The sequence below is a fragment of the Leptonychotes weddellii genome, chromosome 13 (genome assembly GCF_054177405.1).
Source record: "Leptonychotes weddellii isolate Sample4059 chromosome 13, ASM5417740v2, whole genome shotgun sequence".
Classification (NCBI taxonomy): domain Eukaryota; kingdom Metazoa; phylum Chordata; class Mammalia; order Carnivora; family Phocidae; genus Leptonychotes; species Leptonychotes weddellii.
This window is the reverse complement of record NC_138381.1, coordinates 32,035,662-32,051,015: the sequence shown is the minus strand read 5'-3', so window position 1 is coordinate 32,051,015 and position 15,354 is coordinate 32,035,662. Positions and strand designations below refer to the sequence as shown.

At 37.4% G+C, this 15,354-nt stretch overlaps 1 long non-coding RNA gene across 1 annotated transcript; it reads right to left on the bottom strand.

Moving 5' to 3' along the window:
* Positions 1-399: 399 nt before the first annotated feature.
* LOC145716687 (uncharacterized) lies at positions 400-15,142 on the bottom strand. Its single transcript, XR_014139486.1, has 5 exons — positions 15,039-15,142; positions 6,742-6,830; positions 2,406-2,544; positions 887-2,017; positions 400-665 (listed from the first exon to the last, which is right to left on the bottom strand). It is a non-coding gene; the product is annotated as an uncharacterized LOC145716687 (long non-coding RNA).
* Between the last annotated feature and the right edge of the window lie 212 nt (positions 15,143-15,354).

The following is a 15,354-nucleotide window of genomic DNA, read 5'->3' as shown; positions in this document are numbered from 1 at the left end:
TGCATTTTTCCCCAGAAAATTTTTATCCAAATTTCCAGGCCCTCAATGACTTTTTTTTAATGATTTTATTTATTTATTTGAAAGAGTCAGGCAGAGCACAAGCAGGGGGAGGGGTAGAGGCAGAGGGAGAGGAAGAAGCAGACTCCCCACTGAGCGCGGAGCCCAAAGCAGGGGCTCAATCCCAGGACCCTGAGATCATGACCTAAGCCGAAGTCAGGAGCCCCTCAATGACTTTTTTTCATATTAAAAAAAAAAATCCTTCTTTTTCTAAATTACCTTTAAATTCACTTATGTCCAAAGTTAGAGTTTTAAGCCTCCTTTAAATTTCAAAAATTAAATTTTTATTTTCAAGATTTCTGATACTTTTAAAATCTCTGTTCTTGCTTCATTCTTGTCTAAGTTTGTTTCATAATTTCATAGTTCTTTAGTGGGTATCATGCCTTTGTCTGTCTTTTAGGTATCATTAACACTGAGTTAAAAGCCTTTGTAAGATTGTTCTGTAAGACAAACTTCACCTGGCTCCTATTCATGTTACAATTTCTGAAAACTACAAATGGCACATTTTATTAAGACATTTGGAGGAGTCTGGGTTACTGGTAAGAATCCTTGAGCAGAATTTCCAAGGTTTCTTAAAGGCTGCAGGCAACCTGACCCAGGTTAAGGAACTACCAGTACTGGGCGCCTGGGTGGCTCAGTCATTAAGCGTCTGCCTTCGGCTCAGGTCATGATCCCAGGGTCCTGGGATCGAGTCCCACATTGGGCTCCCTCCTCGGGGGGAAGCCTGCTTCTCCCTCTCCCACTCCCGCTGCTTGTGTTCCTGCTCTCGCTATCTCTGTCTCTGTCAAATAAATAAATAAAATCTTAAAAAAAAAAAAAAAAAAGGAACTACCAGTACTTTAAATATTGGTGTCTATGTTGTTAAATGGGGAGATCTTTTGGTCATAGCTGAGGTTTGAATCTTTGAACTTGTTTTTGTTATCTCATTTGCATTTTCTCTTTATTATGTTTTTCTTAATTTATGTTTTACCTACTACTCTTATTTCTAATGAATTAGATATGATTTCTTTATATCCCTTTCTTCTCAACTGAAATAGGAAGGTATCCATTATATTTCTACTCTTAATTACTGTGTCTAAAATGCACATTTACCTAAAAGTAGTTTAAAGTTAATCAAAAAGTACAAAGACCTTATACCAAAAAGTACAAAGACCTTAGAATCTTTAAAATTCATGTCTCCTCCACTTTCCATTATCCTAGATTTCCTGCATTATTTTAAAACCCTAATTTATGTTTTTCATTATTTTCCATCAATACCTTTTTAATGAACAAACATGCTGACTATATTAGTTGTTTAATATTTTTCTTGCATGCCACTCCTTCCTTCTGTCAAGCTGTGGGAGAGGTATAATGTTCAAAATATTCATTGCCTCTTCTGTCATAGAATTACACTTCCCTCCCTCCTGGATGTGAGACTTGGTTTGGCCAATACACTGTGAGCAGACATTACCTGTGTTGCTGCTGAACAGAAGTTTGGAGAGACTTTGCTGTGAGGGCAGCTGGATCCCAAAGTGAAGAAATTGTGCGGCAGAGCTCCAGCCACCCCCAGCCAACGCAGGAGCTGTGCACCCCTGCGTATCAGCGCGTTATGGCCTACGCCCTCCCCAGCCTCTCCTGATACACACAAGTCTGTCTTTTTAGGAACTCTCACTGAGAGTTTGCTTATTAAATCTTGTAGTCTTTGTCAAAACAAACAATTTTGCTCCACTTTTTTTCTCTTTTAAGGTTTCAAATTTGCTCTCTCCAAATATAAAACCAGTTACAGTTCAGCTCAACACAGGAGCTTGTGTGCCAGGTGACAAGGAACTGAGACATTCTGTAGCAGGCCAGGTTAAAGATGACTGTACGGTTTGTTCTGGGTGTGTTTTGTTTCAAGGGTGTGGCTCTTCCTCAGGCACCTGAACTCAGCCGGGAAATGGTTATCTTGACGGAATATCAATAGTTGATCCATGGACAACTTCTGAAAATTAAAAAAAAAAAAAATTACATGCAGTAGGTTGTAAATTCCTCCAGGAACTCTTGTACTGTCTGCTTTTCAGGAATTAAAATAATAATAACAATCATCATCATCATCATTTTAAAAAGCCACAAGTTTAAAAATCAAACTGCAGAGGGAAGAAGCAGTGACAGATTTTATTAATTAATTAATTAATTAATTAATTTAGGTGATTATGCTTCTTTTAAAATTTTTTAACATCTGGGACATTTTTTTAATAATTAATAAACACAACACTGATACACTACTATTAATAAAAGTCTATTCAGATTTCTACAGTTTTTACCTAATGTCTATTGTCTGTTCCAAGATACCATCCAGGATAATACATTACATTTAGTCGTCATGTTACCTTAGGTTCTTCTTGACTGTGGCTGTTTCTCAGACTTCTCTTGTTTTTGATGACCTTGACAGCTTTGAGGAGTATTGATCAAATATTTGATAGGCTGCCCCACTACTAGAAATTTTCTGATGTTTTTCTCATGATAGAACTGGGGATGTGGGTTTGGGGGAGGAAAACCATAGAGTTAAGTGCCATTTTCATTACATCATATTAAAGTTATATACTATCAATATGATTTATGACTGCTGATGTTGACCTTGATTGCCTGGCTGAGGTAGTGTTTGTCAAGTTTTTCCACTGTAAAGTTCATCTTTTTTTACCTCCTTTCAGCACTTACTCTTTGGAAGGAAGAAGCAACTACGTGCAGCCTACATGTCAAGAGGGGGGGAGTTATATGCTCCACTTCCCTGAAGATAGGGTATCTACATAAATTACTTGGAATTCTTCTGCACCGGAAATTGTCTCTTCTCCCCCATATATTAATTTTTTCAATAATTTATTTATATCCAATGGAACCATGAATATTTATTTTATACTTTGTGTTACAATCCCACACTATTTGGTTGCTTGCATTTTTCCAGCTTTGGTCATTAGGAGCTCTTTCATTTGGCCCCTGTGTTCCTTTGACATATCCCCACCATTGTAGGGGTTTGTGATTTTTCCCCTGACTTTCAGTACTACAAAGTGTTCAGTGGTCATCTTTATAGTTCATGTTCCAATCCTAGAATCAGCCATTTCTCCAAGTGTCTTACTCCTTTTATTAGAGAATGGTATTAAAACCTAAGATTTGGACAGTAGGTTTTTTTTTTTTTTTAAAGATTTTACTTATTTATTTGAGAGAGAGAATGAGATAGAGCATGAGAGGGAGGAGGGTCAGAGGGAGAAGCAGACTCCCCGCCGAGCAGGGAGCCCGATGCGGGACTCGATCGCGGGACCCGATCCCGGGACTCCAGGATCATGACCTGAGCCAAAGGCAGTCGCTTAACCAACTGAGCCACCCAGGCACCCCATGGACAGTAGGTTTATTTGTTGCCGCTAGAGTGTTGTTTCTTTTAGGCTGACAACAAAGAATTCTATGTAGTGTATACTCACATATCGACAAATATTTCTGTATGTAAACATCTCTATCTAAATTTAATTAAGCTAAACATGAGTTTATACTGATATCTCCATTGCTATGTGGATCATTCTAGTCTTCCTTGGTGATCTGTAAATTCCCACTCCAATAGTGAGAATTCTAACAATTTTTAAGATTCTTTTTCTCTGATAACTGATTTTTTTTATCACATTGGAACTAGGTGTGCATATAATTTACTCTATTGAAAACTTTCAAATGGAAGACATCTTTTGTTAAATTATGTATCTGATTCACATTACATCTTTCAGTACCCATTCTCTAATTTCTCCTCCTGAAACCCCGAGGAGATATAGATGAAACTTTTTATTTTCTTTCTGTCTTTCATCTCTCTTACCTTCTCTTTCATAATTCCCATCTCCTTATAGCTTTACACTGCGTTCAGATGAATTCTGTTTGTGTCAAGTTTAACAATTTGACCCTGTTTCTTCCTTTACTTTTTCTTTATATGTATGCTATATAAACACCACCCAGAGAAAGATGTAAAACATTCCCAGTATCACTGAATGCTCCTTTATGTCCCTTCGAGTTAGTATACCCCTAAACGGTCCTCCATACCATACATTACTCTTTTTGAATTCCATATGAATTAATTCTTGAGTTTATGCCACTGTGTCTGGCTTTCTTTTTAATGGTTAATTTTGTTTAATTTGAGATAATTTTAGACTTATAGAAATGTTGCAAAAATAGTAGAGAAAGTTCCCATAAACCTTTCACTCAGCTTCCCTTTCTGCCAACAGCTTATACAGCAATATGTTTTAGGTGAACATGAATACTCACTTAAATTAGGTATTTACCCATATGTCGAGTTGCTGGGTCATAAGGTATGCATGTTTTTAGCTTAATAGATTCTGTTAAACTGTTTTCCAAAGTGGGCATAGCAATCTGCAGTTCAACTCATCCATATATATGAGAATTTTAGTTTCTTCACATCCTTGCCAACCCTTGCTATTGACAGCTTTTAGAATTTAAACATTCTGCTGGGTGTGTATTAGTATTTCATAGTGGTTTTAATTTTCATTTGGTTATAACTAATGATGTTGAACATTTTTTCAAATACTCCTTGGCCATTTTGATGGCCATTTACCTTTTTGATAAAGTACCTGTTCCAGTCTTTTTCCTACTATTTTATTTGATGGTCTTTCTCTCACTGATTTGTAAGTATTTTGAATATATGCTGGAAAGGACTTTTTTCTCACTTTATGCACTGCAAACATCTTCTTCTACTCTGTGAGTTACCTTTTGACTAATGTGAAAATTAAAACAATGTTTCTAGAATAAAACATAGGAAAATATATTCATGACCTTAGAATAGGCAAAAATTTGTCAAATATGAAACAGAAAGAACTAACATTAAGGAAAATATTGGTAAATTTGATTTATAAAGCCATTTTAATATACTTATTTTAAAGTTTTTTAAGGAATTTAAAGCAATCCTTCCTTTTTTGTTATTGCTATTATGTGGGTTCATTATCTCTCATGGAGATTTTCTCAAATGGCTTGTAATTATTCCTCCTCCCCATCCCCTCCCCTCCCCCCTCTCCCTCCCTCTCCCTCACCTCTATCTCCTCCTCCTCTCCTATAGATATGAGTGATCATATCCATACCTCAGGATAATAATAATTCCAAGCTGTTTCCCTAGGTTTATGGGTAGAATTTTTCAGTCTCCTCTTAATGGATAGGAAAACAGTTGGCAACTCATAGATTTTATAGACAGCCCAGTTCCAGTTCTCATATAGCAAAGCCCTGTGACTGTTTTGATCCAGCATGGGTGGGAGGCAAGGAATTCTGAATTAATTCAATCTCCAATTTTGACCAAAACATGTTTAACTCTGTATTTCCAAAACACAGAAATTTTAGAGCTACATCTAGTAACATCTCTGAAAAATATATTTTAATAAATGCTGAAAAAGACTAAAGGTCAAGGTTTCAGTCATCTCTGTTTCCCTAGCATAGTGCCATAGTTCACTGATTATGTAAGTAAATTAAGATTAAATTTCAGCTCTAATGAAGACTGAAGTGTGAGGAAGATATAGTTGGAATCCATTTTACTGAAGACTGCCTTTAGAATGAGTCTGTTCTTATTTGTGTAAGTTATGACCATTTGACAAGAGTCCATGAGAAAGAGAATATGATAACCCTCTTGTCAATACCAACGATGTGTCGATAATAGAAAAACTCTGTGCAGCCTGTCCTGGGAACAACAAAGCAGACAATACCCATTATCCATGTGTCATTTCCTGGTTGAGGACATAAAAACAGATCAGGGCAAAACCCAGTGCATCTTTAAATTAGTGGCACAGATCGATGCCCATATTTCTCAGTGTCATGTTTCATTATGTTGAACTATTTATGTCATCTAACCCAAGGCATCTTAATGCAACCTGACATCCAGGTTATGTTGCATTAAAAAAAATAAGAAGCTGTTGCATTTTGTTAATGGGCTGGAAAACATTCCAAGTCTCTTTTTTTCTGCTCAGAATAGGGTTACCACATGGTGTGTATGTGGGGGGTACAGTTCTGTATTAAAGGTTGAAAGGTCAGACACCTTCAACTTAAGTCTGTCAAAAATATTCCTTTCACTTGGCCTCTCACTCCTATTTTATGCCAGTAATAGAGGTTTCAAGATTAGTTTTGGGATGGTAAAATTGTTATTTATGATAGTATTTAGAGGTGACCACTTAAATTGGGGCAACTCTCCTCCAATTTTCCAAATTGAAATGGCACTCATCTTTTAAGATTCTACTTGAATGCTATGCCTTCCAATAAACTTTCCTTCTTACCACTTAGTTTTCTTCTTTCTTTCTGAACTTTCATAACAAGTCATTCCTACTGATATGGTATATTTTTATATCCTAATAATATTATAGATTTTTGAGGATATATCTTCTTAGCTCTTTCAAATATCCTACATTTCTTCAGGATAGGGACTAGTTTTATTACTGTAGTTTAGTGATTCTCTAATCTTTGTGTCCATAAAAATAATTTAGAGACTGTTTAGAAATTTAGATCCTGTCATACTACCAGAGACTTTGATATTGTAGGCCTGAAGTGGGAATCAGTAGTCTGCATTTGTACTAAAAAGCTGCAGGAGAGTAAATACCAAGAATACCAAACTTAGGTACTGATATGATCGTCAAATTGCTGAAAACCAAAGACAATGATATGACAAGAACATACTAAAAGCACTAGGAAAAATCAACACCTTACCCACAGTGGAACGATAATATGAAAGATGGTTGATTTTCAGTCAGAAACAATGAAGGCCAGAAGACAATGGAATGGTCATCTTTAAGGTGCTGAAAGAAAAAGGGAAAAACAAAACAAAACAAAACAAAAAAACCCTACCACACCAGAATCTATATGCAGTGAAATATCCTTTAAAAATGAGGGTTAAGTAGACATTTGCAGATAAATGAAAGCTGAGAAAATTTGTTGCTGGCAGACCTGCACTATAAGAGATATTAAAGGAAATTCATCAAGCCAAAGGGAAATAATATCAGATAGAAATCTGGTTCCACAAGAAGAAATGAAAAGCATTAGCAATGGTAAGCATACAAATTAATATAAAAGACTCACTTTCAAATTTTCTTAATTTCTTTAAAGGGCAAATAAACTCTTTAAAGCAAAAATGACATCATTATAAGGTAAAGTTAAAACATATGTAGAAATAAAACATATGATAATAATACTATGAGAGATGGTAGTTAATAAGAATAAACTGATTTGATGTTCTTACATTTGTGAAATTGCAACTGTGAAATGTGAAGTGTGAGCTGGTAAAATATTAGTTCTAAGGATACTTTTATAAATTAAAGATACATATCATAATTCCTAGCATGCCAAGGAAAAGTAATAATAAAAAGAAGTATAGCTAAACAGCCAATAGAGGAAATAAAAAAGAATTCTAAAATGATTCAATTAACCCCTCAAAATGGCAAAAAGAAAAAACATAACAGAGAAATAAATAGAACATAAATAATAAGATGATAGATTTAAACTTAAGCATATAAATAATTGTTAAATGCAAATAAACTAAAACTCAAAAGGCAGAAATTGTCAGATTGGTTATAAAAATAACATATATGCTGTCTACAAGTCATAATCTAAGTGTAAACAGGTTGAATGCAATGAACTGTTAATACCTCCTTCTTGTAGTTAATAGAGTAAATAAGCAGAAATTCATTTAGGATATGCAGAATTTAAACAACATTAAAACCAACTTGACTTAATTGACATTAACAGATCACCACACCCAACAATTGCAGAATAATATTATTTTCAAGTGCACATGGAGCATTCATCAAACTAGACCATATACTGATCCATAAAATGCATCTCATAAGTTTCAAGAAATTGAAATCTTATAAAATATGTCTTCTGATCATGGTGGAATTAAATTAAAAATCCTTAAAAATAAGAGGCACAGGAAAATTTCCAAATATTTGGAAATTAAAGAATACATTTCTAAATAACCCAAAGAAGAAATTATAAGGAAATTAGGAAATGTTTTGAATTGAATTATAATAAAGGTACTGAAAATCTTTGGACCTTGTGGACACAAAAAAGCATTAACCATAAAAAACTAGGTTGACCTTGAATGTGTGAAATTACAAAGCTTGACAATATCAAATGAAGATGTGGAACAACTGAAACTTTCACACATTGATGGTGGGAATATTAAATGGTACAGACAGTCACTTGAGAAAACTGATTATTCTTCTTTTAAAGCTGGACATACATCTACCCCATGACCCACTACTCCCATGCCTAACTATTTATCTAAGTGGAATAAAAACTCTGTTTATGAATGACATATAATTATGTCATATGGCTTTATTCACAACAGTCAGAACCTGGAAACCACTCAAATGTCTATCAAGAAGACTATGGATAAACAAATGCAAATCAGCAATAAAAATGAACAAACTGCTGATGCCCAAAAATTGATCTCACAGACTTTATGTTGAGAGGAAAAAGCCTGTATAAAGAAGTACACCCTGTGTGACCCCATTTATATGAAGTTCTGGAACAGACAAAATTAATCTATGGAGGTTGGAAGTCAGATCAGTGATTACCTGGAGCAGTTGGGGATTGACTGCAAAGGAACACAAGAAACTGGGGCCAAGAAATGTTGTGTATCTCAACTGGGGTGAAGGCTACATGGGTGTATATGTTTGCCAAAACTCATCAAAATAAATACCTAAAATCTGTGCATTTTATCTCATGAAAGCTGTACTTCAATAAAGTATCTTAATCACTTGAAAAGCATTTGGGCATACAAACTCCTGGGCTCATTTTGCAAAGACTCTGATTCAGTGGGTCTGTATGAGAACTCGTTAATCTGAATTTTTAGCAAGGGGTCCTGGTTGATCCTAATGTCTATGGTCCACCAATTATACTTTTGAAGGTAGTAATCAAACATAATATTGTACGTCCAGAAGTGCTGATCACATCTTGCAAAGGTAAACAAATTAATCATAACTTACAGTGAATTGGTTGTGTCTGAATTCTCTATTTCAAAATAAATAAATTAAAACTTTTTTTTCTTTTCTTTTTTCCCCCCAAATCTCAAGTGTTATGAGTTTCCTCCAAACAGGATAAAGCAAACTCATCTTTCCATTATCTTTCATTCATGCCACAATACTTCCAGTGTTTGCTTTTGCTAATGGGCTTTTTTCCCACTAGAAAAGCCTCTGCTAGCCTTTCTGCCTTGTATCCTCTCCTTGGAAAGCCCAATGACATGAAGCCCTTTCCAACTAGGCCCGTTGCTAGAATCTAACTAATAATGATTTCCCCTTTTTAAAAATCCTGTAGTTCTTATTGACTGCTTTATTCAGTCTGGCACTTACACACATACCAAACTGTATGGTTCTCTCTTTCCTATGTGGGTCTTTTCCATATTGTAAACAGTGAAAGCAGTTCTACTTCTCAGTTTCTTGTAGCTAGTCTTCCACTCCCACCATGCTAAGTAAAATTAAAATATTTGATAATTGTTTTTAAATAAAGAACACAGGATTTGAGATTCAGTGGGAGTTAGAATTCCAATGCTGGCACCCACAAACTATGTAATATTGGGAAACTTACTTGTCTTCATCTGTAAAAATGAGAACAGTAATTCTTTCTTCATAAAGTTATTGCAAGGATTAAATGGAGTAAAATTACATAAGCCACTTAGCACATTGGCTGGTGCTTTATAAGCGTTTAGCAAATGGTTGTTGACAAGATTGTTGTTGTTGATATGCCATTATTGTGTAGTTGTGATATTATTATTTGTATTGTTAAAGACCATACAATATTAAGACTGTAGAGGAATTTAGAATTATATAATCCAATCCATTTGTTCTTGTAATTAGAAAACTGAGGTCAGAGAGGAACAACCTATTGATTGATTCTTTTGTCTTAAAAGAACAGTATTCAAGTTTCAAAGTTTATGTTCTGATTTACATTATGTTGAAATTTTAATACCTATTTGCTATGTACAGATAATATTTTCCCATTAAAAGAGGAAAATACTTCCATGTAAATGAAAGCAGTTTATACCTAGATAAGAAATAGAATTACCCAGTTGTTTTTTTGTTTCGTTTTCTTATCTAGGTTTTAACTGCTTTCTTTAAAATATAGACCCTGAAAGATATAGGAGGGAAAGCCTCTGCCCACCATGCTCTGACTGCCTGTACATGAGACATATATTCTCACATATTCACAAAGATTCAAGTCAACCTCATTCAAGGAATCAATAATTGACCTGATTACTAACTGTTCACCTTGTGACTGTGATCACAACACTCACAGTACATCTGCCCTATTTTGGTCCTGTGCTCTTAGTTGGTTGTTTAATTCCTGATCAGAAAGTTAAATGTCTTGCCCTGAAAATGCCTAGCCTCCTGATTCAGAGGCCACCACAACTCACTAGTGAGCCTATTTCCTCTCCATCATTAAGGGTGCACAAATCACCATGCTGAGAGGAAGTCTATATGGAAATTTGCAGATGGTGAGAGAAAGAGAGGAGAGAGGTGGGATCTGGCGCATGAAAGAAAGAAGTTGTAGATATTGAGGCTTTAGGAATGAATGAAGAAGGGTCTGTGAAAGTGGACACCCTGAGACCAGTGTGCATTTGGTATGCACAGGCCAGTAGCTGTCTTGTCTTCACTATACCACTCATCTGATTTTCCTCTGGAACCGTTGGGCATATTTTTAAAGTCAATGAACTCCCTCCCGGATGGTGCAGCAGTCACCGCCCTGTTTCTTTTCCCTCGCCTTGGGGCTCCCTGGGTGTCTATGGTTAAGTGCCGTAAGAGCTGCTGATTATTGTGATTTCCTTTAACCAGCTCAACACATTCTTTGCTTTTCAGTTGCTGATGTCAGTCCTAATGTGTTGGGCCAAACATACTGGAACTTGTTAAGATTCTCCAAATAGCTTCTTTGTGCTGGAGAAATCACACCACTGACAGGCCCTCCTCTCTGGGCTCCCTGGAGCTTTTTATGCATGTGCTGTGCCCCCTACTGTCCCCATCACTCTGTCTCACAGAGGAACTGACATTTAGAGCCAGAACTCAGATACCAACAACACATTATTTTTTAAAACTTCATTTCTCTCTATACTTCCCCCTTAGTCCATTCAAATGCTGAACGTAATAAAGTTGCCAAAACTCTCCCTCCATTGGAGTGAAAACCATTCATTTGTCATCTCAATTTAAGATTCCTGACTCCACATAGAAAGATATTCTCTGTGGACGTAATGGGACATTTAGCAATTCATTCATTTTCTTCACATGCTACTTATTTAGGCGCTCAGCGGTTGGCGGCTTTGATGTGGAGTGGTGAAATTATAAAGACATTACATATCATAAAAATATAAATGAAAGAAAACACAGACCCTCTTTTATATCAGGCTAAATTGACTGCTGTCATATTAAGGGTATTTTGTTTTATAAATTATACCCGTTTCAAGGTATTCCCTTGAATGAGTCACTACTTTGTCTTTTATTTCCTTTTTCTTTCTTTCTTTCTTTCTTTCTTCTTTCCTTTCTTTCTTTCATTCTTTCTTTCTTTCTTTTTAACAAAATAGGCTTTCTCTTTCCAATATATTGATGTAAAGAATTACACAGGGCTCAAATGTAGAGATTAATGTATCTGATACCAAACATCATCTGGAATTTGCCATATTGGGCCAGTAAGGCAGTCAAGTCATGCATGACTTGCCAGTTCTAACCTACATTGTTATATGTTGGACATAACAAAAGAGCTTTGGACTAAAACCAAATTTATGAATTATATTCTTCAACATTTAGTTTCTTGAAAAAGTTCCCCAAGTAGGACTACCTGTCTTAGTCAGTTTGGGCTGCTATGACAAAATACCACCGACTTGGTGGCTTATAAACAACAGAAATTTCTTTCTCACAGTTCCAGAGGATGGAAGTCCAAGATCAGGGTGCCAGCATGGTTGATTGAGGGCAGACTTCTCCTTGTATCCTCACATGGCAACTCTGTCAGCCCTCTTTTATAAGGACATGAATCCCATTCAGGAGGGCTCCACTCATGACTTAATCACCTCCCCAAGACTTCACCTCCAAGTATCTTCACCTTGGGGGTTAGGTTTCCAACATAGGAATTTTGAAGGGACACAAATATTTATACTATAGCATTACCTATTTAATATTTGCTCTATGAAGCTAAGATTGCTTACACTACTAACTCCTTCAATAATCCATTCTGTGCCTGTCCTTCATGATTGCACTTAATCCTGTTTCCAGGTTTGCTCCCAGCTGGGTGCACATGGCCAGCAAGGAGGAGATGGCAGCTCCAAGATGGAAGACAGAGATGCCTGGACCAGGGATGTCACAGGGGCCATGGGTGGGGTTGGCCTGTACATGGGATCAGGTAAAGGGGCCTTGTTTGGTTACTGCTGGAAAGACATGAGATTGAGTGAGTCAAGCTGATGAAGGAGCTGGGAGAGGGCTATAGGGTCACAGAAGTCAAAGTACAGAAGAGAAGAATCAAGGTAAAAGATTCAGCTGAGAGATGCTAGGTCAGAAGGAACGAGGGGAATAGGAGTAATTCCAAGGCCAGCATAAGGTACAAAAAGCAAAGATGGGCTTTGTTGTGAATGGTCTGAGATAAAATTAAGTGCAGGATCTTTCTATTGCCTATTATTTTTAAATGTTAGAAATTCTCCTTTCTTATTATTGACCATTTTTGTCTTGAGTTGACTGTCATCACTAGCCAAGAATAGGTATTTAGGAGTAAGTGTATCCTGTGATTTCATGATTTGACTTTAATACTATTTTGTTCAGTCTTCAAGAAAGACTTACTAGTATTACAGTATTCAATGAGAAATACGTGTTTCCCCTCTCCATTCTTTCCCTCCCTTTTGAATGGATCACTGCTTGTGTTGCATCCTCAAATAAGAGTCTACCCAACTCCTCAGTTTACTGAGCTGAAATTATCTTGGTGTTCCCCAGCCTGCACCTTGGGGTTCAGAGGTGGTTCATCACAGGGGAGTTTCTCCTAGTGACAGGCTCCCAATGAATACCCTGGCTCCTGACTCCCAGCCTGAACTCCTGCCTTTGGGCCATACTGCCTTTGGCTTAGAGATAAGGACCAGGATGGCTTAGACACCCTCACCCCTCTCAAGTTGCTCCCCACTGCCTTGTTAGAGCTTATCTGGTAACTTTGGCAATGATTTGCAAATTATAGCATAATAAATTCTTAATCCAGTTTTATTTTAACATCTTCATTAATTATGTGGAAGAGGGAGACAACTACCCACTAATTAAATTTTCAGATGTTGCTAAACTGGGAGGAGTTGTAAACCCAGCCAAGAGCCAAAATGCAACATAAAGGAACCTGGAGAAGATATAGGGAAGTGCAGGTAGAGGGTCAGAATGAGGTTAAAATTAGAAACAAAAACATGGAGGTTATCTAGAAAGGAGATGTGGCAGCTCCATAAGCTCAGGGGCCTGGAGTAGCATGGGGGAGCCAGGCAGATCATCATCGCTTCGTGATGGAGCGAAGGCAGGAGGCTCAGGGTGCCAGGGTGCCAGATTTCCATTTTCTCCTCCCAGAAAGGAGCCATGCCTCCAGACTGGTAGCTGTGTCTGGTGACTTCAGGCCTGATGCTTTTGGTCACCATGGCCTGGGAAAACAATGAGAGGGAGCATACCAGCCATTCAGGGGTGTGCGAAGATTTGCTTCTTGCATTCCTCACAGCGCCTTGCCCCTGACTGGGCACAGGGCAGATGATAAAGACTGAACTAATTAATGTATGTGAAAATGGTTTAGAAAAAAAAAAAGCACTATGGGAAGAGAAAAGATTATTGTTTTTCTTTACAGCAATGATAATTATTATCAATCTCTGTTAAGTTAAATTTAATTGAAGTCGATTAGGGGGGAAAATGGCGTATGTGGGCAAAGAGAGCGGAAAGGAAACAGCCGTCAGAGTGATGAGCACGGTCTCTCCTCCTAACTGCGCTTGCTCTATGTCTAGGGAAGTTACTTAGGTTGCCAGGAGGCTGAGGCCCTTGCTGACAGTGACAGATCTCTGTCCCCGGAGTGAAGCCCCTCTGGTGGTTTTAGTAGCTCCTTCAGGACAGGTTATGTGGAGGATTCTGTTAGGAAGAGTGGCTGCTGGGGCCAGGGCAGTACATTTGAGCACTCTAAAGGTCATCACCCTCGCATGAAGGAAACATTTTTAACTCCCTCACCCTACTCATGATGTCTTCCCAGCTTCAGTCACATTGACCTTTAGTCAAGTCCCCATCGCGGACACAGTCTCCTTACAGCATAACTGTATAATTCAAGCCATACACGTCTTCATTCCTGGCCTCAGCCCCTAAATATTACCGCAGGTGTTACTGTGAGCCCTGATGAATATCTCTTCAACTAGATGCCATTGGTTACAAAGGATGCTAAATGAATGAGTCCATGGAAGGGATTCCCAGTGCATCCCCAACCCCAGAGCTAAATAAAACCCGGAAAGACAGTCCTTGTCCTACTAAAAGGAAGACGCAATTTCATCACATATGAAAAATAGCAGAATCATTAAGATGTTCTCTTCCTACAGTAGAGTTTTATTTTCTTCCCTATACTAGACTCTGATAGGCCATGGAATATTGCTTCTCTTCCCCTTATATCTTCCGCAGTGACTAACAAGGGGTGAACACAAAGGGGGAACTCAGAAACTGATGGATGGCATTTTAGAAAAATGCTGCTTCTCCCAAGTGCCTACTTACCCCCATTTAGGAAAAAAAAGAGGGACAAATGTGCTGTCTTTTACAACTCTCTAAAAGTAAAGAAAGGCTGTGGGCAAATGCGACACAGCTTTTTAGTCCAATCAAAGGCAGGTAGATCTTCCACCAGAAAGCATCCAATAGATGGCTCTGCTGAGAAAGCATTGGCTTTTGTCGCCTCCTGGCTCCTACTTGGTGAGTCAGGGAGTGGAAGAAATGAAAATAGCTAACCAATAAGTTTAGGATTATATGGAAAGAGGCTAATTGGTCTCTTACCTTGCTTTCCTTGTCATTCCTTCAGGGATTAGGTTAAGCCTCTGTATATGTTTCATCAGGGAGTCATCGGGATTATACCTTGCTTCTCCGTCTATCATGCTGACAGGACCTGTAATGTTGACTCGATTTTGATAAGCCCTACCACTTGTCACGCAACTCCTTTTAGTCAAAACAGGTATATAATTTATGGCGCCCAAAGCAGTTGTTAATATAAAAGAATTAACTAGAAAGGAGGCATGTACACTAGGACAGTCATTGAATCGTTAAGTGGCTATTCCAGCCTGCTTTAAGGAGATTGGGTTTTTTCCTTTGAAGT